The following is a 26,775-nucleotide window of genomic DNA, read 5'->3' on the forward strand; positions in this document are numbered from 1 at the left end:
ATTATTTTTGTTTTTTAAAATATTCAAAGATACCCAATGTATCTTGAGATGTTTCTTTACACACAGGTGGAAGTATGAACTAGTATAAATTTGCTGGAAAGTAAGCTGGTAAGAGTCATCAAGATTCTTAAGAATCTTTATATCCTTTGAGACAGTAATTCCTTTTTAAGAAATACATTTTAAAAGATTAACAAAGATAAGAACAAAGTGCCATGTACAGAGATGTTTACTACACTGAAAGTAACAGTGACCCATTGGAAATGTACAATAAGTGAGAGAAGTTTAAATAGATTCTGCAATGTTCACAATATGAAATAATGTAATAATGTGAATTTTTAAAATTATACTTAAATATATTTATTGATGTGGAGAAATGCACATGACATAAACCTTATCAACAATATAATAAAATTATAATATTACATATATTCTGAAATGTAAGTTGGGAGTGATTTTAATGCATATTAAAATGTATTTTAATATGTTCTTGAGCTTTCCATGCATTTTGTGTTTGTATTAAATATTTAAAAATGTAAAGTATATATGAATTTCTGAAAGAGTATCTCTGATTCTAAAGCCAACTCAATAGAGGCAAATTTATGTTTTGCAGACTGGGTAAAGAAAAACTTGAAGCCCATTTTTCATTTCTTAGTAAAAGTTTATCCTTATTCATAACAGACTGCATGCAGCAGCTAGCCTTAACAGCATTTTTAAGTTGAGTTTAGGAAATCAGCCTAGCTTACACATGGTAGGCAATCTGAACGTTTCAGCTACCAAAAAATCCAAAAGCAGAGGCATAGCGAAATAGGCCATGTAGCAACTCTCAGATTGTCTGATTGACTGAGATGATCAGACTGACCGAGTGGTCTCTTTGGGGATAAACTTTGAAACACCCTTATTTCAATTTGTGCCTTACTTCTAAAACAATACTTTTTGCTTAGACAACACTAAGCCCAAATGTACATATCTATCCATTAAGCAGGAAAATCTGGCAACTTTATGAGTTGGCAGTCTGTTATGAAATAGGTGTAAATTATATGTTAAAATAGCTGTCAATGTTTTGACTGATTCATTATGCAGTTATGTCTGGGCAAGGCAGAAAGATTTTCTTGACTTCTTTCCAACGTAGTGACTGAAAATTCATTTTGTCACCTGTTTCATTTAGACTTTACATTTTTACTGGTCTAGAAAAAAGTTTTTATACATAGGAAGCATATTCATTACAATACAGAGGCTGATAATTTTCTAATACATTTTAATGATGTTAAGTACTTTTTATTTTCTAATATATTTTATAAGTTTTAATAAGCCAGATGTTACTGCTCATTAAACATACATAGGCTTAGGCAATATTTTAAAAAGAAATCAGGGTGAACGTGGTATATCTGCCTAATTTAAATTATAAACATATCTAAATATTTTGCACCTCTTTCATGAATTTTTAGGATCGGAAATCTAGACCTCCCTTTGATTGGTGACCAGGGAGAAGCGGCCTGTCTTTGCTGGTACCTTGGTAATGATGAAACAGGGATAGGTGTCTCCTGTTTACTTACAAGGATATTGTAACAAACAATAGACCATATGTTAAACCATTTTGAGCTCAGTAAAAAATGACATTATCGACACATATTTTTCTTAAATTTAATTTTTCAAGTGTTTAGTTTTTTTCAAAAGTGAATCAAAAACCCCCCAAATATGACATTTATATCACATGCAGAGCACATCCTTGTTCAGTCACAACATTATTCATTTGTTTACCATTGTTGTCTGATTTTTAAACTAAAGTATTCTTTAGTTTTAAAGATAAGTACGACTATTCAATATACCTGGGAAATACAAATCCCTATAGTTAGATGTTCAAATGAGCCCCACCGAATAATGTGAACAGTGAAAAACATAATATATAGTTTTAATTAAAGGAACTATCCTTATCTAATTTTCCAGCTACATTCCAAAATGAATTCAGTAAGATCTTCAGAACATCTATAAAAGTAAGATTTTCAGAACATCTACATTTTCTTTGTTTCAGAGGACTTAAGGCAGTTTAAGATCATTATTTTTTAAAAAGATCATATTGTTTGTACTTTAAAGAAGTTCACTTTAGAACCTCTTTCCCCATTAGCAATTTCAAGAAATTAAATGTTTTCATGACGTCCTTAATCAGTTGACTTTCAATTGTTAAGAAGCACTGTCTATATTGGTCACTGATTTTGTTCATAACTATATAAAATGATTACATTTATTGCTTTACAGGCATAGATGTTTCATTGCCATTACACTATCAAATGATAAATTTTATTCACCAATTTACTTTGCTCTGTTAAAAAATTTATTTGAAGTGAGTGGAAACTGCTCAAATCCTATTGGCTCAATTGACTGGGATAGGGTAGGGAAGTTCTCTCCTGGCAGAAGAATCATTTTATATGTTTCACTTTCTTGTGCTTGACACTACCCTTCCACCATGTGGCTACTCTTTGCAAAGCATCTCACTGTACTCTTTTCATCTTTCTCATGTAGAAATGTGCATTCTTCAAGGAACCTGGTGTCTCCACGATGTTCCTTCTGTGAACCACCAAAGTCTACTCTAAGAAAAGAGGAGTCGGTTCAATCATCAGTCACAACACAACTTCAAGTCTTGCACTGGTGACCTGTCTTGACCAATGACAGCACTGGGTGGTACTGATCCACTGTTGCAATAGTTTTTCCCAACTTTTGCCTGAAACTTGAAAGCTCTCTGCAGTGCCATGTGTTCAAAGATGCTGATTATGTTGCCTAAATCAGGGGTCTCCAACCTTGAATGTAATGTGCTTGAATCATCCCAAAACTATCCCCCCTCCCTGGTCTGCGGAAAAATTGTCTTCCACGAAAATGGTCTCTGGTGCCAAAAAAGTTGGGGTCCATTGCTCTAGGTAACCCAGGTTTATTACACTCTGAATAATATCTAAAAAGCATTCCTGTTCTGTAGATAATTAACCTTGAAGAATATAATCCATTATTAGGCATTGGGTATTATTTATTGTGTTGGCCAAAAAGTCTGTGTTTTTTTTTCCATAAAATAAAAGACACATTTTTGATTTTCACCAATAACTTCATTGATTTGAATATTTTGAGTATGTCGGCTATTTCCCACATGATAGAACACTGATTGTTCTTAATTAATGTCTCAATTTGATCACCATCAACCGGAACTGGTCCACCCAACTGTGGAGCATCATTGTCCAGTGAGAAATATCAGCACAAAACTTCACAAATCACTTTTGACATGTTCGATCAGGCATAGCATCGTCTCCATACACTGTAGAAATATTTTTTTTGCATTTCAGTTGTATTTTTACCTTTCTTGAAACACTAAGGCATAATATGCTAAAAATGTTGCATGTTTTCTTCCACCTTCAATATTAAAGACACAAAATTCACACAAATACACAAAAATTCACCAATTTTGATGTTTTTTTAAATTCATGCTGATATGACAGCTGTCACAATACAATCTAACAAAATTGTTTTGAATGAAGTTAAAGACAAATAAGTGCTACTAGGGCCATCTTACCAAATGAACTTTTTGGCCAATCCAATCTTTTGGAATACTTAACTCAGCTTGAACAAATATATTTTCTCTCCAGCTTTAGTGTTTGTGAGGATGTCAAGAGACTGAACAAGTTAATACAGTGTTTTCAACCTGGATTGCAACCAAGACTCTGCTGGAATTTTGCCCTGGAGTTACTGGGCCACTGGGACACCTCAAGATAATTAACATACTCCTCCTGCAGTGCCTACTGTGCAGGACAGTGATGGTTGAATGAAACAGCAACTTACAACAGATCTCATGGGAAAAGACAAGTTATTTTTTATTAATGGATTTAGTCCTTGAAATTTATATATATCAAAGACTTAAGATATTGAAATAGAATTTATGTTCTCATCAATATATTTTTAAATATCTAAGTTACTTTATACTTTTCAGAAGTTTATGCATTTACCATTAATTTCATTTTTTTGGTTGTAAATGTTTAATTGATAATCTCTCATATATCCAGTCAAAGACACATTGATTTAACCTGGAAAATAAAATTGCACAATATCTATTTTTTACTAAGGTTAATGCTATTTTATTGGTATCTTGAGTTTTATAATAAAAAAACAATCGGGTTACTGAACAGATCTATGATTAAAAAGAAATGCTACAATCACCACTTCAAGTTTACCTTTCATTATAAAAATGGTACACTTGATTTAAAATAATACTTTTCTCCCATATTTATTCTTTAAATGGTCATACTGACTGAATACAGATAACAGGAAGAAAAGGCAAGGGCTAAATATTAAGTGGTCTTGTATATTTATATTTAGCACTAACATCTCATTAAATATTTTAAATTCATGTTACCTAGTTTACAGCTACTTGTCTCCTACAATGGCTCAACTTCTCTAGTTACAAGTGCCAGTAGAAAAAGTAAAAAGCCACTTTTTGTTTGTGATATTTTGGAAGGCTATGAGTCATAATGGAAAGAGACTAGAACTTTTAAATTTCCCAGCTGTGGACTTCTGCACTTCTGGAAGAGTCATTGGCCCACTCGGTCTCAGTTCCTCTGTCTGAAACATAAGGACCTCCTACCCTGCTGAGGTTTGGGATCCAATAAAGTAATTCATTTAAATGTGTTTATAAAGGATAAGACACTATATTAGCATAAGCAATAATGTTTACTTCTGGAAAGTAAATTGAACCCTAATAATATAAATGGGATGCATTATATCATAGAACAAGGGTTACCAGTATTTCATATAATGCTACAGCAGGAGTTTTCTCTATTCTTTCTTTTATGTTCCATGAGAGAAATTGCCAAATTATTTGGTTTAAAATGGTTCTTCTATTGCTTACTATCTCTGTGGGCACACAAGGTTTGTCTTTAAATCTCAATTCCCACATCTACAGAATGGGCATAATAATTATATCAAGGTATGCTTGGGATAAAGCACACATGGTTATTAGTCCAGATACATATAAATATATTTATTTATTATTTTATTATTTATTTAATCCTCACCTGTGGATCTGCTTATTGATTTTAGAGAGAGAGGAAGGGAGAGACAGAGGGAGAGAGAAACATCAACCAATTGCCCCTCACACATGCCCTGACCAGGGACTGTACCCACAACCTAGGTATATGCCCTGACTGGGAATCAAACCCACAACATTTTGGTGTATGAGACAGTACTCCAACCAACTGACCCACCCAGCCAGGGTATGATATATATATTTTACATTTAGAATTCATACTGCTATTGCTGTTTATGAACTTCAGTAATTTCACTGATTCATTAACTTCTTTGCAAAACAAAAATTTCATTTTCAGAGTATGGCAAGCCATTTTACATAAAGATACTATCAGGAATATGTTCACTGAATTCCAATTCAAGGAGAAGTACACATTTTTCCTTTATTATTATTATTTATTATTTCCTGATTGTTTGACACTATGACAGATGCTCCGCATCCCCTCCCCCATTCCCCTTTTCACCAAGCTCTGGCTGCCCTCATTTTACACATTGTTGTCAATGTCCACGGGCTTTGCATAAAATGCATATATTTTCTTTGTCTAATCTCTTCCAGTTCCACCAAACCCTCCCTCTGAGATCTGTCAGTCTGTTCCATGCATCCATGCCTCTGTTCCGTTTTGCTCATAACTATATTTTATTCATTAGATTCCACATACAAGTGACATCATATGGTATCTGTCTTTCTCTGACTGGCTTTTTTTCATTTAGCATAATATTCTCCAGATCCATCCATGCTATCACAAACTATAAGAGTTTATTCTTTTTTAACAGTCATGTAGAATTCCACTGTGTAAATGTGCCACAGCTTTTTTATCCACTCATCTACTGATGGGCAGACCTTGGCTATTGCAAATAACACTGCTATGAATATAAAGGTGCATGCATTCTTTCTGATTAGTGTTTTGGGATTCTTAGGATTTATTTCCAAAAGTGGGATTGCTGGACCAAAAAGCAGTTCCATTTTTAATTATATGAGGAAATTCTATACTGTTTTCCACAGTGGCTGCACCAGCCTGCATTCCCACCAACAGTGCACAAGGGTTCCCCTTTCTCCACATCCTTACCAGCAGTTGTTTGTTGACTTATTGATGATAGCTATTCTGGCAGGTGTAAGGTGAGATACCATTGTGGTTTTAATTTGCATCTCTCTGATAATTAGTAACGTTAAGCTTTTTCTCATATGTCTATTAGCCATCTGTATGTTCTCTTCTGAGAAGTGTCTACTCGGGCCCTTTGCCCATTTTTTAATTGGATCATTTGTCTTCCTGGTGTTAAGCTGTATACGTCCTTTACATATTTCAGAAATTAACCCTTTATCACTTGTATCATTGGCAAATATGTTCTGCCATACAGTGGGTTCCTATTTCATCTCCTGGATGGTTTCTTTAGCTGTGCAGAAGCTTTTTAGTTTGACACAGTCATGTGGTTTCTTTAATTCCTAGTTGTCAGACTTGCATTCAGCTTGATTTATGATGGTTCTGAGTGATGGTTGTTCTATATTTTAGATGTAATTTTGATGTGGTTGTGGGAAGAGGCGAGCCATGTCTGCCTGTACCACCATCTTGACTGGGAGTCCTCTGATGTCTTTTTATTCTCAGTCCTTTGTGTATAGAATCTGGTTTTTTTTTTCACTTTAAATATTCAGAATCTTTATCTCCAGTGTTTTGAATTTTTCATAACAATCCTTTGGTTTGAATTTTTTAAAAAATTTTAATTGTTGTTCAAGTACAGTTCTCTGTCTTTTACTCGCTCTTTTTTTTTTAAGTCATCATCTCTCTTCAGGACAATTATGAGCTCTCATCATTGACCTGGTTGGGATCTTTCTTTATCATTGACTACAGCAGGTCTATTTTGACTCCAATTTAGGGAACCCTGCTTTTCAGTAGTGTATATTTTCTTGATATTTCCTTCCTATAAGTTTTTCTTTGTTTCTCTCACTCATGTTTATGAAACTCCCATTAGCTAGGTATTGGATTTTCTGGATTGATAACCTACTTTTAATGATCTCTTCCCTCTTATTGTGTACAATCTTTTTATTTTTGTTCTACTTTTAGGAAACTTTTCTACCTAATATTTGATCGTTTATTTAAATAATTATTTCATTATTAAAAACATTTATAAGGTCTCTGACTAGTTCTGTTATTATGCCCTTTTAAAAAAACTCATTTTTCTTCCATGAATGCAAAATATCTCTAAATATGTAATTATAGATTTTATAACATTTCACTTTTCTTTCTGCTTTGTCTGTTTCTTCTGAGTTCCTTTCTTTTTGTTTGTTTATTTGTTTATTTTGATCACTTTCATTTTGGAGGCTTTAGTTAAATCATTGACTGATCCTTTTTAATTATGGAAAACACACTAAAATACAGAATAGAGGTATTTGGTAAGTGAAGTTTGTCAAATGATGTCTCACTATAGAGTGATCCCAACATAAGATATATTTTTCATTATGGAGTTCCAAATATCCATATCTGCTGTCCACGTCCTTTTGGCATTCTGGAACCAGGATGCAGGAATGCATCACATCTGATGCTCAGACTTTCAGTAAATTCCCCTATTCTCATTCACTCAACTCATCTCTGTCCTCTGCTATGCATGGGTATCCAAGGCAAAATGTAAAGAGCAAGATGAAAGTTTAATTCAAAAATAGAAAAGTTTAAATCAAAATAACCTTAGCACACATACTTAATACAGAGAACAAACAGAAATGTCACAATAACACTAAAACCTAAAGACTGATATCCCACAACTCCTTAAAAAATCGCCATGAAATCAGGCACCAATGACTATTCCATGAAAAATTCAACAGTATAGATTTTTTCCACTACAAAAATAATTTGCTCAATATTTGCACTTTGCTAATCTTTATCCCAGTCTACCTGACATTTATTTCAAAAAGATGAGTAACACTATTACTACACAGTCATATATGATAGTATTTCAGCCTGAACACTGCTTATTAAGAACATTTTTAGAATCTAAATGGCTATTTAGTAAGCTCTTTTAAAGTCTCCATTTATTCAAGTTTCTAATTTTGAAGAAGAGCTTACCTAACATGTAACTTGTAATTAAAAGGTAGTAGAAAAATAGAACCACTAAAGAAGTATACGATCTATTTTAGAGCAGAGGAGTTGTATGACTAGAGAGAACTAACATCTGAAGGCCCACAAGAAAGGCTAGGTGAAAAATAAATCTGATGCAGAAACTAAAATATGACACAGACAGAAAGAAACATTATGGATGCATCAGTATTTTTTTAAAAGAACAAACAGAATAAAACTAAGAAATACATGGTTTAGAGTTGATATTCTTTTCCAGTGCAATTGAACCACATCTGATGAGAACTGCTATTCACGATGCACACACGCAGCTGCTTCGGAAATGGCTGAACTAGATGGACATACAGCTGAATACAAACATACAGGAAAGATTGTAAGATCTTATTGTTCTGTTTCCACAACTACTGATCATTTTAACAAAATACACCTTTTGTGAAATACTATTTACTTAAAAATAGCCTGTATAACTTTACATTACATTGCCTTATTCCTATTTTTAGTTTTGCTTTCTCACTCTGAGTAAATTGTGAATATGAAAGTGAGATTTCTGAGATGCATAATGTCTTTGTCTGAATTATGGAAGGGAATGCTTAGTAGAGCTCTCTTTCCTGCCTTTGTTCTCAAGAAAGAGACAATATTGCTCAGAATCTAAGGGCATTTATGGTGGTAAGCATCAGAAATAGAGAGTGGGGCACACGCATAGGGACAAATAGTACCAAGATCCTCCCTTTTCTCTGGGCCTAGACACTTTAATCCAAGCCACCTACTTACTAGCTGCATGATATTGGGAAAGTTATTTGACTTCTCTATACTTCATATTTGTAAAATGGGTAAAACAAATTTTATAAGGTTGTTGTTACAGTTAAATTACATAAAAAATGGAAAACACTTAGCAATGATTGGCACACAGGTCATGTGTAAGAAACAGTGGGCATGATGCTTAGCATTAGACCTTGCAGGGAGGGATTTCATCATCTTCATTTTGTATCCCAAACACTGATCAGACTGCTCATCAAAAAATATATAGATGCCTTGACCAGTGTGGCTCAGTTGGTGGGGCACCATTCCATAGAAAAAAAGTCACCAGTTGATTTCTGGCAGGGCACATGCCTGGGTTGTGGGTTAGATCCCAGTCAGGGCACATACAAGAGGCAAACGATCCATGTTTCTCTCTCATATTGATGTTTCTTTCCCTCTGTTTCTCCCCTACTTTCCCTCTCCCTAAAAATAAATAAATAGAATCTTTAAAAAATATATAGATACAACTTGTGGCTCTAGGTATGCCCATATATCTCTATACCTTTTGACCAATGCAAAGATTTAGAGCAGTGAGGGCGAGGCACTGAATTGACTGGAGCAATGTGACTTACCCTTAACTGTATCCCAGGGTGAGCCAATGTATCAAGACTATGTGTTAGTTCTCTCTACAGACAGACAGAGACTCTGAGGATCTCCTTGCTAGTTCAACACCATTCAAGTGCCTTGTGGTGAGCTAGTTTCTGGCACCAAGTTCACAGACTAGAATTGAAAAAGTAATGTATAAACAATTACCATACCATTGAATCTTAGCACTGAGAGACATATCTGAACAATATGATTTCACAGAAGAGTGAATGACCTTCTCAGGAGAGTAAGAAAAGCATTAAAGATAAAGTGATGTTCATATTCTGTCCTGAAGGTTGAGAGGCCTTTTCTGGGCTGTACTGGGTTCCTGAGTTGCCAGGGCTTTCGTCCAGGTTCCCATTTATGGCTGTGTCTTTGGCATTTAGTTTCAGTTCACCCTTTCTATTTACCATCTTCCAGATGGTAAACCTTACTTCCTCCCAGCTCTCAAATTTGACCTCTTAACTCTTAAAACCAAATATGAATTCTTGACACCTGTATCTCAGGTTTCAATGACTGGTCTTGTGTCCTGTTGTATTGGGTTGGCCTAAAAGTCCCTTTAGTTTTTTCTGTGTGATAGCTCTAATAGTGCTTAGTAGTCTTTAACTTCATTTGAAACAATTTTGTTAGCTTGTATTGTGACCACTATCATATTAGTGTGCATTTTTTTAAAAAAACTTATCAAAATTGGTGAATTTTTGTGCAGCCATTTTAACATTGAAGATGGAAGAAGATATACAACACTTTTAGTGTATTATGCTTTATTACTACAAGAAAGATAAAAATACAACTGAAACACAAAAAGAGATTTGCACAGCATATGCAGGAGGTGCTGTGATTGATTAAATGTGTCAAAAGTGGTTTGCGAAGTTTTTTGGTAGTATTGACATTTTGGCCAAATAATTCTTTGCTGTGGGCTGTCTTATTTATTGAAAGATGTTTAGCTGTATCCCTGGCCTCTACCCACTTGCAGTCAATAGTAGGAGAGAGACAACATACTCAAAATAGCCAAATCAATAAAGTTACTGGTAAATTCAAAAAATGTGTTATTTATTTTATGCAAAAACTCAACAGACTTTTTGGCCAACCCAATAGCTGAGTGAATGGGTGTCCCAACTCTGTTCAGACTTTGGCTATAAGAGCAAAGACTGACTAGGCCAGAATTTTCTTCAGAAAATGGATGTGGGTCTGCTCCAAGAGGAATGCTGGCCCCAACATTGATCCACAGAAAGTGTAGTTGTTACTGCTATTACATAACTAGGTTCCTTGAGTCACAAATAATAGTTCCAGAATTTGCATGTAATTAAAAGTCTTTCATCCCAAACCTCAAGCTTTGTCTCCCCCAAAATCCACAGAAGGCACTCTCAATCCAATTACACCATGTAACACTGTCTTAGGAGATGTGTCAAACTCCCCATGAATACTGCTCCTCTACCCCAGCCTGGCATGCACAGAGTTGTGTGGAGCCTTCCAATCAGATGTAGCCCTTGCCTGGGCCTGAAGCACAGGTGTCCCTTTTTCCCAAGTCCACAGCCACCTACTGTCTCCTAGCCTCAGCTCTAACTCCCAAGGGCTCCAGTATCTAAGCTTCCTTGGGAGGGAGAGACAGCCTGAAAGAAACTAGATACGGTTCCTAAATGATCACTCTGTTCGAAGGAAATACTAGCTTTCAGTACTTTAAAGATAAAACAAAACTTCCAATAATGTAAAAAAAAACAAGATAAGAACTTATACAGATACTAGAATTAATCTTCCATGTATTTGGAATGTTACATGTGAAATATTAAGAATATATGGTACAAAAAATACAGGAATTGTATTTTGAGACATCTGGAAATCATATATGAATATATATCTCCAGGCATTAGAAATTAGAAACATTCTGAGTCATGACTGAAAAGGAATGTAATTGATTTGAACTGGGACATTAACTGCAATGCCTAATAGTATTTGCAAAGAAGAGGAAAAGAGAAGTTCTCATCACTACTGTTTTCATCTAATATCCTAAGACTTGAACGTTAACAGAAGCTAAGAGAGAGACAGAGAGAAAGAAAACAGTGGTGGCAGTTTTTAATCTAGGAAAATTTAAAATACAGCAATAATCCAAGGCTTCACGATAATGAATAAACAGAAGCATTAGACTAATTGGCTTTCCTTCTGTGGAAAGCCAACATTTCAACTCTTCATGCACACCCATCAGTAACCGTTCTGTTCCATGCCTTCTTTTATTTCTCACATATACACTCTTCATTGGTTTTCCCCTGAGGCTAATCAACCCAAACTACTTAGGAAGAGCTCTCCTGAACTCTTTGGCAGATTATAAGTTTTTATATGAAATCCTCTTTGGAGCAAGATATATTTATGTTTAGAGTAGTATCCACCTCGATCTGATGCTTAAAGCATCAAACAAAGATCTCAGCAGCACTTCTTGGCTAGACTTGTCAGTTTACTCAAAATAAATACATTCAAGATTACTCCTTTATCTACCCAAAAGAAGTACAGTAATAAAAATGAATTTGCCACTATTTTTGTAGGGAAGAAAATCATTATTAAAAAAAAAGTAAGCATAGAGACAAAACTTCAGCTTCTCATATTCCAGAAAATACTATGTGAATTTGACAGAGATGATACTGAATTTATATATATATAAATTATAGTTACTCAAAACAGCAGTTGAAAGACTTTAAAGAAATTCCTTTAATAGCAGAGATACCTTCTGAAGTGTATACACAACAATACCATTTCTTTTTGGATTGGGGAAAGATCAATATCCTATGTCTTTGAGATTCTCTTCATACTAACACAATGCATAGAACATGAGAAAACACATCAAATACTCCCATGGTCAGAAGAGATCTTCTCTGAAGGGAATTCACTGACTAGGGTGAAATCTATGAGGGCTGCATATATTCTTGGATGCCTCTAAATGCTTATATGATTTATTGTTTCAGCACCAGAAGGGGTCATACATCTTGCTATGCATTTTCAGGTCACTTGCTGCTACTATAGTATTTAAATAGACTACCAAATGCATGTTACTTTTCTACTTTATTGGAGAAAAATCCTTATTTTATTTTCTGTTAAGCTAGGTCAACCAATGGATCCACAAAGTTTTAGGGAAAATAACAAGAGCTTGAAAACTCTAGTTGAATGATTAAGTGAGGAATGAATGCATGAAATGGATAACTTTGCCTTATATTCCATCATACTACTTTGTATTTCTTGCCACTACAATCATTTAGTGTTTCTTGCAGCAAATGTATTCACTGCATGTTGCTTGGGGAAAAGGCAGAGAAAGCTGGTGTGCACAACTCCAGGTGGAGAAATGCTGAGAGACAGGTAGCAGACTGTGGCTCAGGTTTCTGTCTCAGTGGGGAAAGTGAACAAGACCTTACTGATAGTGAAAGGGAGGAACCTTGGTGAAATATGGCCATTAAGACAAGAAGTGACAGAGCAGTTAGACTAACAAACCAGACAGCTCTGGAAACTGAGGAATGCACAAAGAGAGTGGAAGAATGAGAGTGACAAATGTCCATACTTCTTAGAACACCATGACAGTGGGAAGCCTGAAACTAAAAGCAGCAATGTAAAAAACTCAAAACTGTTTTTTTTTAAAAAATTGTGATCCCTCTTACCCCCAGATATTAGTGCTTTGACATGTCTATGCTAACTTATGTCAAACGTTAACTCCTACCACTATTGCAAGAAAAACAATTTTTACGGAAAAGCACAGGCTTTGAAATCAGCAGACTTGGGTTCGAATCTTAGCTCTGTCACCTCCCAGTAATGACTTTAAGGAAGCTAAAAGGTGAATAACAAGAACAACAATGATAATGTCTATCATAGCATAATAAAGACTACAGGAGCATATAAAGAATTTGGTACCATGAATATCTCAACAAATGGCTATTATCTATAATGAAGAAATTACCAAGCTAGTGTCTCTTCACACAAGCAAGGCTGATTATCAAATAAACCCACTGCCAATCTAGAGATTAAGGTAAAATGCCAATGGAGGGAAAATAGAATGAAGTTACATGTACAGAGCAGTGGCAAACATTCTACCCCAGAGAGCATGTTATCCCAATCCCTCAAAAACACCTACTCTGTACTTATACCAGTTACAGAATTACTAGGGTTCATGTGCTTGTCTTTTAAAATATACCTTTGTCCTTATTAATTTTGGTCATTTATAGACCAGCATGAATTACATGGATCAATCAGTGAAGAAATATGTAACTCAGTGGTCAAGATAAAGAAATGGACATTTGATTGGAAAAAGAGATAGAACCGCTGACTAATTTGGGAACCTAAAACACTTGACAAAAAGGAGGACCCAGAAGAGGTGGAAAAAAAGTGATGCTGGCTTTCTAAGCGTAGCCTGAAGAAGTCTGTATCTTGGGGATTGGCGGGGCGGGGGGAAGAAGAATAAATCAGGAAGGGGGCTGGGTAACACTCCACTGTATATATGTACTACAACTTATCCCGTCGTCTATTAATGGGCACTTGGGTTGCTTCTGTATCTTGACTATTGTAAATAAAGCTGCAAAGAACACAGAGGTGAATATATTTTTTCAAATTAGTGTTTTGGATTTCTTTGGATAAACACCCAGAAGTGGAATTGCTGGATCAAAAAGCAGTTCCATTTTTAATGCTTTGAGGAATACCTGTACTTTTTTCACAGTGGCTGCACCAGTATGATTCCCACCAACAGTGCACTAGGGTTCCCTTTTCTCCACATCCTTGTCAAAAGTTGCCACTTGTGAATTTATTGATGACAGGTGTGCAGTGATATCTCATTGTGGTTTTCATTTGCATTTCTCTGATTTAGTGATGTGGGGCATCTTTTTATACATGTATTGACTATCTGTATGCCCTCACTGGAGAAGTGTCTATTCAGGTCCTCTACCCACTTTTTAATTGATTTGTTTGTTTTTGTTGTTGTTGTTGTTCAGTAGCATGAAGGGAGGGAGGCTGAGGGACTGGGTGAAAAAAGTAAAGGAATTATAAAATACAAATTGGTAGTTACAAAATAGTCATGAGGATGTAAAGAAAAACATAGGGAATATAGTCAATAATACTGCAATAACTATGTATCATACCAGGTGGGTGCTGGAAATATCGGGGGTAATACTCTCTACAGTATGTGATTGTCTAACCACTATGCTGTACCCTTGAAACTAATACAAAATAATATTGAAAGTAAACAGTAATTTAAAACTTTTTCTTTTTTTTTCTTTCTTATTGTGGTTCAAGTACAGTTGTCTCCCTTTTTCCTCCACTATTCCAACCCCACCCTAGCCATCCCCACCTCCCATCCTTGGTCCTACCCCCTTTGGTTTCGTCCATGTGTCCTTTATACACGTTCCTAACAAACCTTCCCCCTTTCTCCACCATTATCCCCTCCCATCTCCTCTCTGGTTACTGTCAGTTTATTCTTAATTTCAATGTCTCTGCTTATATTTAATAAAATAAATAAAAAGGGGGAAAGATGCTAAGATAAACTTTTTTTTTCTTTGAGACCTGCTTGAGTGTCTCTAAGACTGGGCCCTTTGTATTGAAAATTTTCCTTAAACTGTTTGAAGAACAGATTATAGGTTGCCAATTCCTTTTATACCCTTTCCTCATAAGGCAATCTGAATTATCACAAAGGCTCTCAAGTATCTTTTAAGAAAAAAAATACCTTTATTTCTGAGATCAATAGTGTGTAACACCAAAAGATTCATCAAAGTGTAACAATGGTTATAATAAAACAACTTTCTACACTGAGCCTGTACCACAACCTGGGATTACTTTCTCCTTTGTTTACATTTCTTTTGAAATACCATTGTTTTATAGCTCTCTCAATAAACATGTTTTCATAAAAAAGGAGCAATGCTGTTTTTGGTGCACGTGGTCTACCAGAATTCTAAGCAGTTTAATGGGATCAATCCCATTCAACACTTTCAACCTCCTATGTGTCCCCATTTTCTTAAATGACTGGAATTGCATATCTGTCTCCAAAAATATATATAACTATGTTTATCCTACATCTGGAGGACCGGACTGGGGCAAAACATGACTAGAAGAGAACAGAGGAGAGACAGGACTTATTTATTTTTCTCATTAGGGTCACAGCCAGACTTGTTTGAGGTAGAGGTTTATTTTTATGCACTATAAACCATGGCTGCATTTTTTTTTCCATTAGAAAGGAAATAACATATCTTTTCTAAGCATTTGGATCTCAAAATAGCTAAAGATACTTAAATAAAAGAGACAATTTATAAAAATAAAAGCCATCAGAGAACATATGTCGCTATAGTTCTCTAAACTTTAGGAATGGGATTATTATGACTTTTAATTAGGGTGAGTCTTTCATGCAAGAGTTAATTACCATGACATTTAGGCTATCTTTCACTTTTGAAATCTACTGATTTTCATAATGATAAACCCCAAAAAAGTATCATATAAAAAACTGGACATCATACATTCTCCCACAAATCCAATAAACTACATCAAAGTCCAATGACATGGGGGGAAATCCAAAATACACACACATACACATCCATGCATATATATGCATACACATATATGTATATATAGACACATATGATGTGTGTGTATATATGTACACATATGTGTGTGCATGTTTTAGAAAAGGGTTCTAATGATCTCTAAATAAAAGAGACAGGAATATCTCAGTGCAAGGGATTTATGCAAAATACTATTCATAAAAAATACAAATAAAAAATAAATAAGTAATAAATACATAAATGTTTAAACCCATTATTTATTAATAAATGTAAACTAAATGCAAACGAAATCAAGAGTGGGTTTTCATTATTTAAACATTTTTTTTGCTTTTGACAGATCTAAATGCAAAGGACCCTCCCATACACCATTGACATGAGCACCTAAGGGGAATCTGCTTTCCAGACAGTAGTTTGACAAAATGAATCAAAAGTCTTATACATAACTTTGTGGTGGAAACTTTTCTTCCAATAATTTACCCTAAAATAATAATTAGATAGTAAAAAGTAGGACTTGGAAGTCAGATAGTCCTGGATCTGAATTTCATGTTAACTAACCATTCATTAGGCCTATGGATGTGACAAAGCTATATAACACTTCCTCTTTTTTTAAGAAGAAAAGATTGTGATCTTTTAAAAAATTTTTTTTCACATTTTTTATTCTTGTTCAAGTACAAGAAAAGACAAATCTGTATTTTCTCCCCACCACTCCTCCCATCTCAGCCATCCCCACCCCCTATCCTCAATCTTACCCCACTTTGGCTTTGTCCATGTGTCCTTTATACATGTTCCCAACAACCCTACCCCCTGTTCCCCCTATTGTCCCCTCCCACCTCCCCTCTGGTTACTGTCAGTTCTTAATTTCAGTGTCTCTAGTTATATTTGGCTTGCTTGTTTGTTTTGTTGATTAGATTCCATGTTAAAGGAATGTGATTTTATTTTCAGGTTTTTGGTAACTGTTTTTTTTAAAAAAAATAAAATGGCAAGAACATATACAAAAACCAAAATCTTCCATTGGACTACAAACACTTAGTAGAGGAAGGGACTTTTGAAGTATTTGAGACACTCTCCTTCTTGAATCACTTCTAAAGTATCGCTCACTTATGCAGCCAGCCTCCTCAAATCTTTCCCAAGTTTGATGTACTTCATCTCATAAAAGCAATAAGTAATTTTTAATCATTTTTAAAAAAGAATAAAATAAGAAAGACCTCTTGTGTTGTATGTTTTTATTTTTTATTTTTTGTCATATAGTAACACATTTAATTTTTTTAGGTTTATAGGTTTATTTTTTATTGTTGTGCAATTACAGTTGTCCCCATTTTCCTTCCATTACTCTCCCCTGCTCCAACCTTCCCCACATCTCACATTCAATCCTGCTTCCCCTGTTGTCTTTGTCCATGGATCTTTTATACATGTTCCTTGAAAACACTTCATATTCTTTTCCCTGTTATGCCTCTTCCCCTTCCCCTCTGGTTCCTGTTAGTTTCTTCTTTATTTCCATGTCTCTGGTTATACTTTGCTTGCTTGTTTGTTTTGTTGATTAGGTTCCACTTACACGTGAGATCATATGGTATTTGTCTTTCATCACTTGGCTTGTTTCACTTAGTATAATGCTCTACAGTTCCATCCATGGTGTTGTGAAGGTAGGAGTTCCTTCTTTCTCTCTGCTGCATAGTATTTCATTGTGTAAATGCACCACTGTTTTTTGATCCACTCATTTACTGATGGGCACTTATGCTGTTTCCAGCACTTGGCTATTGTAAATTGTGCTGTTATGAACACTAGGGTGCACAGGTGCTTTTGCATTGGTGTTTCAGGATTCTTAGGGTATAATCCCAGCAGTGGAATTGCTGGGTCAAAAGGCAGTTCCATTTTTAGTTTTCTGAGGAAATTCCATACTGTTTTCCACAGTGGCTGCACCAGTTTGCATTCCCAGCAATAGTGCACTAGGGTTCCCTTTTCTCCACAGCCTCACTATCACTTGCCTTGAGGCAGTTTTGTAATACAAAGAGCATAGTACTGGCTTGAAAAACAACAATAAAAAATTCTGTGCACTTGTTTAAATGTGAACAACTCATGTTATCTTCCTCTATAAAAAGTGTCAAGCTATATTCTGTCAAGTATATTAACTTAATTGTAGCTCATAAAGTTTTACACTTGAGTTGAGGCTGAAACAAAAACAAAAAAACTCGCTAACACAGAGCAGTTAATAAAAAAACTTCAAAATATTAATTATTGTGAGAAGCAGTCAAATGAAAATCAGTCTGGGAAAACAAAACAAATTTCCAATTACATAAACAAATTCCACTATTTACTGAAAATTTCCACTATCAGAAGACCCTGATTACAATAAGGAAATACATTAAATGGAAACAGTTTAAGTAAATGTGACTGGTTCATTTCAAAAGATCTACTGGTCCAACCACTAGCCACACGAGTCTCTGAGTTCTCAACAAAGTGTGGCCAGTTCTCTGGAAGAGGTAGGATGAATGGTAACTGTGTTGCAAAAGTCAGTTTTTGTGGCTCCCATTTTTACTGCAAGAGCAAAACCCTGCAGCATTTCATCACACCCAATTCCTTGCATGTGGATCTCAACCACCTTCTCCTCTTTGTTAGCACAAACCATTTTCATCACGTATTTGTTACCTTTCAGTAACTGTATAATATATTGGGGTAAAGTTGGTTGATAAATCTTCACATTTTCTTTTCCATATTTAGAAATGGTTTCATCTTCTACCTGGCTGGCATAGCTCAGTGGATTGAGCGCGGGCTGGGAACCAAAGTGTCCCAGGTTTGATTCCCAGCCAGGGTACATTCTTGGGTTGCAGGCCATGGCCCCCAGCAACCGCACATTGATGTTTCTCTCTCTCTCCTCTCTCTCTTTCTCCCTCCCTTCCCTCTCTAAAAATAAATAAATAAATAAATATTAAAAAAGGTTGTAAGCAGTTTAAAAAAAGAAAAAAAGAAATGGTTTCATCTTCTGTGAGTCCCGCTGTGCCAGTAGGGGCGTGGCTGAAGTCCACAGTGGGGATATTGTCATAGTCTAATTTGGAATATTCTTTGCATTCAAAAAGTCTATGGGCAACTTTCTGGCCAGCAGCTTTGGCAAATAAAGTAAGAAGGCCTTTTCTACATACTCCCCAACTGCAGAGATGACTCTTACGTTGGCATTCTGGAATTCATCTACAATGATGTGACCTTTGTTGTCAGTTTGAATCTCCATTTTGTTCAAATTCAGGACCCTGGAATTTGGGTCTCACCCAATGGCCCAGAGCAGATAGTCGACCTCTGGAATCATGGTCAAGCTGGGTTTCCTACCAGGAAACAAAGTAACCATGGAGAGCTCCAAGCCTGAGGAAGTCTTTTTCACTTCCTTGACCTGCCAGTACTTCAGCATTCTTTAGCTCTTGACAAATCCAACATCTGTGCAAGTGCTTCCCAGCTTGTGACTCTCCACCACCGCAATCCTGGCATCCAGCTCCACCACCTGGTGAGTGCTGGCAGCCCCTCAAAGCTGCCACCAATCACCAGGTAGTCATAGGGCCAGAGCTGGGCAGGGTGGGGCTATTGTTGGCAATGGCTCCTGCCACATGCCATTGCATGAGTGACAGAGTGGGCCAGCAGGGGGCAACATGTTGTTATTTAATGTTCTAAGCCTTCTAAAGAAATTTTGACTTCCTCAGTCATATCCCTGAATGAGGATCAAGAAGAGTAACAACCTATTAAGGTTATTATATTTAGTGGAGAAAATATATATAAAACATTAGCATACTATCTAGCACCTGGTATATATTCAGAAAACTTTGGCCATCCTTAGAAAGCTAATATTTACAAGGGAACAGATATGGAAGCATGAGGATGTTCATTAATACTTTGTGAATAACAGCAGAAAACTGGCCAGAACAGAGTTTAACGGAATACTATTTGACAGTGATTATTAATTTCTCCATTCTCCCTTTCTTCTACAGTAACAAAATGTTTAGCTAGGCACCTGGCTCTCCAGAATATTCTCTAAACTTTGTAGTTTTTCTTGTAGACATGTGGGTAAGTTCTGGCAAAGTGCTAAGTACAACTTCAGGATTACAACTTCAAAGAAACATAAAAATGTAGGCCTTTCGATTTCCCTATTTACCCTTCCTATGGATGTACTTGTGAGTCATCAGGGACACACAAGGAAGAGAATACCCCAGAGATGGTGGAACAACAAGATAAAAGGACTTCATGTTCTGACATTTTTGACTGCAGACTATCACCATTGACTTTGTACGAGAGTGCTCTAGAAGTCTGGACAGACAAGCAAGAGAAACAAACTTGATTCTTACTTGAGACACAGAGTCAGTTGAGGTTTCAACATGCAATCCAGCCATATTCTAACTAATTCAGCAATTTCAAATCACAATGTTTCATGACATGGCAAATAATTCACAATATTTTAAATTCAAAAGTCAAATCACTAGCTAAGCCATGCACAAAGCAATCTTTGTTAAAAATGCTTATCTCTCTCTTTCCCTCCCACCCTGCTCTGTGTGTGTGTGTACATACTTAGAAAAATGTCAGGGAAATGTTAAGAATATTAAAATGTTAAAAATATTTATCTCTGGTGAAACTTTGAGTTGAATTTCTGAATGTCTGCAATGATAATCTTATAATCTTAAAAATATTTTTCCAAAGACAAGGGAACACATTATCACAAAAAAATGCTATATGTGCACATTTTTAAAGGATTAAATTATTATCCTTTTATATCTTTATTTCATTTTTTGTCTTCAAACTATTATTTTTCCTTTTTCAAATTTTTTTTACAGTTGTCCCATTTCCCCCACTCACTCCCCTCCACCCTGCATACCTCCTCCCACCCATATCCCCCACCTTTAGTTCATGTCCATGGGTTGTACATATAAGTTCTTTGGCTTCTACACCTCCTATACTGTTCTTAACCTCCCCCTGTCTATTTTATACCTACCAGTTATGCTTCTCATTCCTCATGCCTTTTCCCCCTCTCTCCCTGTCCTGCTTTCCCACTGATGATAACCCTCCATGTGATCTCCATTTCTGTGATTCTGTTCCTGTTCTAGTTGTTCGCTTAGGCTTTTTTTTTTTTTTTAAGGTTTGGCTGTTAATAATTGTGAGTTTGTTGTCATTTTACTGCTCATATTTTTTATCTTATTTTTCTTAAATAAGCCCTCATATAATAAGGGCTTGGTGATGGTGAACTCCTTTAACTTGACCTTATCTGGGAAGCACTTTACCTGCCCTTCCATTCTAAATGATACCTTTGTAGGATAGTCATCTTGGATGGAGGTCCTTGGCTTTCATGACTTGGAATACTCCCTTCCAGCCCCTTCTTGTCTGCAAGGTTTCTTTTGATAAATCAGCTGATAGACTAATGGGAACTCCTTTGTAGGTAACTCTCTCCTTTTCTCTTGCTGCTTTTAAGATTCTTTCCTTATCTTTAATCTTAGGTAATATATATTATGATGTGCTTTGGTGTGTGTTTCCTTGGGTCCAACTTCTTTGGGACTCTCTGAGCTTCCTGGACTTCCTGAAAGTCTATTTTCTTTGCCAGATTAGGGAAGTTCTCCTTCATTATTTTTTCAAATAAGTTTTCAATTTCTTGCTCTTCCTCTTCTCCTTCTGGCACCCCTATGATATGGATGTTGGAATGTTTAAGGATGTCCCGAAGGTTCCTAAGCCTCTCCTCATTTTTTTGAATGCTTGTTCCTTCATTCTGTTCTGGTTGAAGGTTTATTTCTTCCTTCTGCCCCAAACCATTGATTTGAGTCCTGGTTTCCTTTTTGCCACTGTTGGTGCCCTGGACATTTTTCTTCATTTCACTTTTCATAGCCTTCATTTTTTCCTCTAATTTGGGACCATATTCAACCAATTCTGTGATCATCCTGTTTACCAGTGTTTTGAATTCTGCATCTGATAGGTTGGCTATCTCTTCGTTGCTTAGTTGTATTTTTTCTGGAGCTTTCATCTGTTCTTTCATTTGGGCCATTTTTTTTTTGTCTCTCCACTCCTGTTTCATAGTAAGGGGTGGTGCCTTAGGTTTTCAGCAGGGCAGGGCAACCTTGTCGCTGAGTTGTGATGCCGTATGTGGGGGAGGGGTCTGAGAGGGAACAGTGCCACTTGCTCTGCTCTCTGCTGATTTTCAGTCACTTCCCCCATTATCCACAATCAAATTGGGCCCTTCTGGTGCTTATTCCTGGGTGGGTGGATTTGTATACATTCTAGGACCCAGTGGGTCTCTCCAACAAACTCTCCTGTGAGGCTGGGAGTTTTTCTAGTCCCCTCAAACCTCACAGGTTTTTTCAGTCAGAGGTTTTGAGGCTTTATTTCCCCACAATGGAACACTGAATTGCTTGGTCTGCCTTGCTCCCTGCTTGTTCTTCCCGGTTTATCTGCACACAAATGTGGGACCGCCCTGTCTGCCAGCTGCCCCCTTGCCTGCCCAGGTCCTCCAGCTGCTGCCTTACTGGAAGTCCTCTCCAGCCAGCTGTCCAATTCCACCCTTCCTACCGGTCTGGAATAATGTTTCTTCTTTAACTCCTTGGTAGTCGGACTTCCATACAGTTCAATTTTCCATAAGTTCTAATTGTTTTTTTTGTTTTTAAATGTGTTGTTGTCCTTCTTTTGGTTGTGTGAGGAGGCACAGTGTCTTTTTTTTTTTATTAAAGGTCTTAATTTATATTTTTAGACAGAGGGGAAGGAAGGTAAGGAGAGAAAGAGGGAGAGAAAAATCGATGTGCAAAAGAAACTGACTGGATGCCTCTTGCATGCCCCCAACTGGATACCTGGCCCACAACCCAGGTAGTGCCCTGATTGGGAATTGAACCTTTGACATCTTGGTTTACAGGATGATGCCCATCCCTACTGAGCCATATCAGTCAGAGCTATTAGCTTCATTTGGAAAATCTCCACATCTTTCTGAGAAAGATTAGACTGTTTTCTTAAGAGTTACTGTATGAAATATATATATTAAAATTATAAATTATTCAAATATACATGCATATATATACAAATACATATATATATATGCCTTAAAATGTGTACATGTGTGATACAGAAAACAAGTCACTTAAGTCTCCTTTAAATAATTACTTCAAGGAGGAATCCAAGAATAATAAAATTTGATATAACAACCAATTGTAAGTTCTAAGGCATAAAAAGTAACCCACATGTATCTTATAGAGCTGATTGCTGAACTAATTATGCATGTCCAAAGAAAATATGAAAAATAGTAATTTAATAACAATGTTTTATATTTAAAATAGCAGATCCATGTTTACAATATTGAGTAACAGAAACAGAGAGGTTGGAGGGAGCAGACTGGTAAAATGGAAAAAGACTGTTGGTGGTGGGTGATGTATTTTATGTCTGCTATTGCTAAAGACTCAAAGGCACTTTTCTCTTGACAATTAGAGGAAAAAAATTAAGCATTCTACTAGTTAAAATCCAATAAGAATTTTAAATATGGGAAAGAATAAATGAGACTTAATCAAAATAAAAAACTTCTGCATGGCTAAAGAAAACAGCAAAATGAAAAGGGAACCAACCATATAAGAAAATATATTTGCCAATGATACTTCAGACAAGGTTTTGATCTCCAAAATATATAAAGAACTCACATGACTCCACTCCAGGAAGACAAACTATCTAATTAAAAAATGGGCAAAGGACCTGAACAGACACTTTTCCCAGGAGGACATACAGAGGGCCAATAAACATAGGAAAGGATGCTTAGCATCAGTAGTCATAAGAGAGATGCAACTTAAAACTACAGTGAGATACCACTTCACACTGGTGAGAATGGCCATCATGAACAAATCAACAAACAAATAAGTGCTGGTGAGGTTGTGGAGAAAAGGGAACCCTAGTGCACTGTTGGTGGGAATGCAGACTGCTGCAGCTACTGTGGATAACAGTATGGAATTTCCTCAGAAAACTAAAAATGGAACTGCCTTTTGACTCGGCATTTCCACAGCTGGTATTATACCCTAAGAATTCTGAAACACCGATTCAAAAGAACCTATGCACCCCAATGTTCATAGCAGCATAATTTATAATAGCCAAGTGCTGGAAGCAACCTAGATGCCCATCAGCAAATGAGTGGATCAAAAAACTGTGGTACATTTACACAGTGGAATACTATTCAGGAGAAAGAAAGAAGGAACTCCTACCCTTTGTGACAGCATGGATGAAACTGCAGAGCATTATGCTAAGTGAATAAGCCAGACAGTGAAAGACAAATATGATATGATCTTACCTATAAGTGGAACCTAGTCAACAAAACAAACAAGAAAACAAAATATAACCAGAGATATTGGGAACCACCCAGCCTGGCTTCAGAAGCCATAATCCCCCATGGCTAAGGCTGAATAAAAAAACCTTGGGACCATAAGCCATTAAGGAGACAAAGCTTATCTCCCTGGCAGGGATGCTGCCTCTGCCCCCTTTACTTCACCCTGCCCGGCCCCCAGTGGATGACTGGTTAGCCAATGACAGGTAAGATTCCTCCAGGGAGAGACAACCTAAGACAAGTATGGTCATGAAGGGGCCCTCAGGAAAGGACTTGGGGGCTATAGAAAAAGGGGGTGATGGACCCTCGCCTCTCAGCTTTGACACAGCCTGAGTCCTCATTTTGCCTGCAAGAAGTCTCCTAATCTCTTGTCTGCCTTACTTCCCCTGCTTGACTTAAGCCTGAAACAATGCTGGAGATGGGTGCAGCCCTGTGCTGAAAAGGGTGGTTCCCTGGGGCAATCAGGCCTAAGAAAGAATGCATAAAATCCTGTGAAACCTGCTTTGCTAATACCCTCAATTTAAATGATAAGGGTCCAAGAAGGAAATGAGTTTGTTTTCCCAAAGTTTTATGGCTCTTTAGCTATCTGACCCTGACTCTAAATAAGCCCTCTTAATTCTTTGAATGTTATCTATTGTTTGATCATTACTGCCTGACAATAACTGATAAGCTTTACGTATACACCCTGTATTCCTATGGAAATAAACCCAATAAAAGCCCACTGAGGAACCGGGTCCTGGCCCTTCTCCTTTGAGATATCAGCCACCTTTCCTCCCCAGGCAGATCTTGTCTTGGTAGACTTATTCTCATCCTTGGTGGAAGGAGGGGTCCTATGGGTGGAGCCCCACCCCCATACAGAGACATTGAAATAAAGAACAAACTGAGAGTAAACAGAAAGGAGGGGGATAATGGGATAAGAAGGGGAAGGGTCATCAAGGACGTGTATAAAGGGCCCATGGACAAAGACAAAGAGGGGAAGGATTGAGGGTGGGAGGTGTGGGTGTGTGGGGTGAGGGAAAATGGTGGCGGGAAAATGGAGACAACTGTACTTGAACAGAATAAAAATGCAATAAATAAATAAATAAATAAATAAAAATATGATCCAGGAAAAGATAAATGCAAAAACTAGACAGTGCATAAGACAAAAACCAGAGTATGTAAAACAATTAGGATACATAAATATGAAATTGAATTAACAAAATGAAATGAAATAAAGATATTGAAAACTAGACTAAGATTCCAGATAAAGCCAAAAATTGACTATATGATGTTTGCAAGGTCAATTAAGTGAAATGTCAAAAATATAAGGAGCACTTAAGACATCTATGAAATGCAAACTAAAGAAAAACACAGTGGTATCACCTAAGATCAAACAAATGGGTATATTTTTAGTTATTTATTCATTCAACAAATATTTACTGAGCACTATTCTTTGCCAGGCACTGTGCTGGGGACTAGAGCTAATAAACCACATACCCTTGTGAAACTTCTGTTCTGATGGGGAGAGACAGAGAATAACAGAATTTGAAAATACATATAAGGATAAGTGTTAAGTAGGAAAAATAAATAGAGGGCAATAAAAGAAACTTGGGGGAAAAAAGATGGCTACAATTTTACTTTACAACAGGGTATCCAGGAAAGTCCACAGTAAAAACAGTAACTTGAGCAAAAACCTATGGGGTGAGGGAAGGGTCATAAACAGTTACAGAAGAAGGACATTAAGTGGAGGGAACAGCAAGAACACAGCTTGGTGGAGAACATGCCTGAGTGTGTCAGGGACAGCAAGGAGGCCAGTGAGGCTGGAGCAGAAGAAGTGAGGTCAGGGGAGGTGATTAGACAAGTACATTTGACCCTTGAACAATGTAGCTGGCACCCACACAATTGAAAATTCACATATAACTCTTGACTGAGGGGTGGATGAACACTGTAGAGATTTTGCCTTTTATTCTGAGTGAGACAGGAAATTAGGGGGATGACGTGATCTAACTTACACTTGAACAAAAATCACCCAGCTGATTTCTGAGGCAAAGCAGGGAGACCCAGTGGAAGCTAGTGAAATAATCCACATAAGAAGTGATGGAGGCTCAGACAGAGGGTAACAGTGGTTGCAGATCATAAGAAAAACCAATTTAGAGAGGCTTGCTGATAGAGTAAATGTAAGTTGTGTGAGAGAATATGACCGCAAGAACTTTGGCCTGAGCAATAGAAAGAGTGATTTACTGAGATAAATCAGACAGTGGAAATTAGGAATGGGGTTGGAGGAAGACACCTCAAGTTTGAGGTATATTAAATACATGAGTAGGCAGTTGTATATAGAGCTCTGAGTTCAGGTAAGAATCTAGCCTAGAGATAAAAATTTAGGAGTTACCCATGTAGAAAATATAGGGATGAGAGAATCATGTAAATAGTGTAGACAGAAAAGTGATGTGGCCCAAAGAATGAATCTTGGGACCCCAATGTTTAG

The 26,775-nt window shown here is 36.6% G+C and overlaps 1 protein-coding gene and 1 non-coding gene across 5 annotated transcripts in view; both read right to left on the bottom strand.

Moving 5' to 3' along the window:
• The window catches only part of PTPRZ1 (protein tyrosine phosphatase receptor type Z1), a 175,099-nt gene that overhangs the window by 132,169 nt on the left and 16,155 nt on the right, over positions 1–26,775 (bottom strand). The window lies entirely within an intron of this gene.
• On the bottom strand, positions 6,788–6,868 carry LOC123824816. Its single transcript, XR_006786762.1, has one exon. It is a non-coding gene; the product is annotated as a small nucleolar RNA SNORD115 (small nucleolar RNA).

This window comes from Phyllostomus hastatus, unplaced genomic scaffold, assembly GCF_019186645.2.
Source record: "Phyllostomus hastatus isolate PE091 unplaced genomic scaffold, TTU_PhHast_1.1 phas_contig_118, whole genome shotgun sequence".
Classification (NCBI taxonomy): domain Eukaryota; kingdom Metazoa; phylum Chordata; class Mammalia; order Chiroptera; family Phyllostomidae; genus Phyllostomus; species Phyllostomus hastatus.